This window comes from Limulus polyphemus, unplaced genomic scaffold (assembly GCF_000517525.1).
Source record: "Limulus polyphemus unplaced genomic scaffold, Limulus_polyphemus-2.1.2 Scaffold1090, whole genome shotgun sequence".
Classification (NCBI taxonomy): Eukaryota; Metazoa; Arthropoda; class Merostomata; order Xiphosura; family Limulidae; genus Limulus; species Limulus polyphemus.
Genome location: NW_013666700.1, coordinates 274,094 through 276,137, shown reverse-complemented (window position 1 = coordinate 276,137; position 2,044 = coordinate 274,094). Strand labels below are relative to the sequence as shown.

At 28.0% G+C, this 2,044-nt stretch overlaps 1 long non-coding RNA gene across 6 annotated transcripts in view; it reads left to right on the top strand.

The window, feature by feature from the left end:
- LOC106462086 overlaps positions 1 to 1,069 on the top strand; it is an 11,038-nt gene extending 9,969 nt beyond the window's left edge. For all 6 annotated transcript variants that reach the window (XR_002611143.1, XR_002611146.1, XR_002611145.1 and 3 more), the window contains exon 6: positions 501 to 1,069. This is a non-coding gene — a long non-coding RNA (uncharacterized LOC106462086). The remainder of the gene's footprint in view (positions 1 to 500) is intronic.
- Positions 1,070 to 2,044: the final 975 nt, after the last annotated feature.

The window sequence follows — 2,044 nt, the reverse complement described above, 5'->3', positions numbered from 1 at the left end:
AGTTGTTGTTTGTTTAGTTAGTTATTAAGTTAGTTTGGTTTTTGTTATACTAAAAGAAGTAGTAATATTATTTACTTGTATGTACTAATATATATATATATATATATATATATATATATATAATCATAACAACATGTAATTAAGATAGTTGATTCTGGGTAGGAGTAAGACCATCAGATTTTCACAAACACGTATGTTGTATATAAATGTTTGAGGAATTGTACAATATATTATATATTATAGCCTTTATGACAGTGTTGTCTGTCTTTACCATCTGTATATTTAGTGGACTTTATTGAAATTATATTTAGTCCTTTATGAGAATATGAAGTTTATTTTGTTTTGTTTTATACTTCATGAAGAAACTTTTAATTTTGAAGGATATTTAATGTTAGTATTTTATAAGTACTGATAAATAATATATGGTTTATATTCATAGTATATAACATTTTATTTCTGAAGCTCACCTTGTGATTCTTTTCCTCACCCTTCCCCATTAGGTGAGCAAGTCTGTCAACCACTTGAAATTGTGTCTGGTTCTACTGTCAAAATAATAAATCCCAAACTGTTGTATCGATCTGGTGAGACCATGTCTCTATAATGTCCTAAAGGCCAACAATTAGAAAATGGAATCTCCATTGTAGTATGTTTATCACCCACCTGATCAGAGAGCACTCTACCTAAGTGAATCAGTGCAGAAGATGTTCCTGGTGGTTCTGTGACAACCTAATGGTTGTCCAATAAAGAATTAGTGTATAATATGGATTAATTTTTACAATGTATATTTAATTCATGTCCAACTTTGCCATCGATCTGACAAATGTTTGTTATTGAATGGAAAATTTCCCTTGTGTGTTATTATAATATCAAACTTTTCACTTTGTTAAAATGTATAATTCTTGTCTTATTCAACTGAGCATAGTTACTTTTTCTCTGTGTAATTGTGTGTAAAAATCCTCTTAGTTTTTAATGAGATATTACAATTTGTATATAAAGACATAACAGCAAAGGTATATTTCTGTTGAACTATTTTGGATTAATAAATACAAGTTTCATTTGTGTTTGTAGATGTTAGGATTTTCTTATGTATGTATGTTTGGATCCCATTCTTTATAGTAGGTGTCTGTGCGTTGTTGGCAATATATTTCAACAATAAACAAACAGCACATAGTCCACTTGTTTTACAATAATATATTAAAACAAGTTAAATGTATATACAAATGTTCGTTACACTGCTGATTATCATAGTTGTGACCAGAGCTTTAGATAATTCTCTCTCTTTTTCAACAAAGTCCACACACGCTGGTTCACTTAATTTAGAACACGCTTTATACAAATTATTCTTCCTGCTCTGTTATTACAATACACTGTGATAATTTCATATTAAAATGACCACTACATGCTCTTTATGGCTAAGCTCACAATTACACAATCTAGATATATCTATCTATATATATGTATATATATATAATTTACTAACTTCAACTATATTTTGGACAAATATTTATAGCCCGACAAAGACCTTAAAAATTGCTCAATAATATAACAATAACCAAATAGTGAACTACACAACGTATGATTCGTCAACATTTACGTAAACAAACCTGCGATAAACTGTCGCTTCTAAAAATAATTAAATTTAGAGTGTTATAACATTTGCATTCAACTTAAATGGAAACAGTCGTGTATATCTAACGGTAAGCAAACATGACTATAAGTTTCGTAAAATTGATTTTATCATAAATTCAGATTACAAAGTAAATGGTATACAGAAGGTAAAATATATAAATTTTTTATCAAATATAAAGGTTCTCTCTTTCAATGTTTTTCTTGTCCGTATGTATTCAACCATTTGAATTTGAACACCTAGCTAGCTAGACGTAATTATACTACCTTTTGCTGAACAGCTGATACAAAAATCAGTTTTTATGTATCAAAAATACTTGTACCAATGATTTAAATATCTGATTACTTGATGTTTGAGTGGATGTACTTAAGTCAACTAAAGCCAGAATAAATATATATATATATATATATATATATT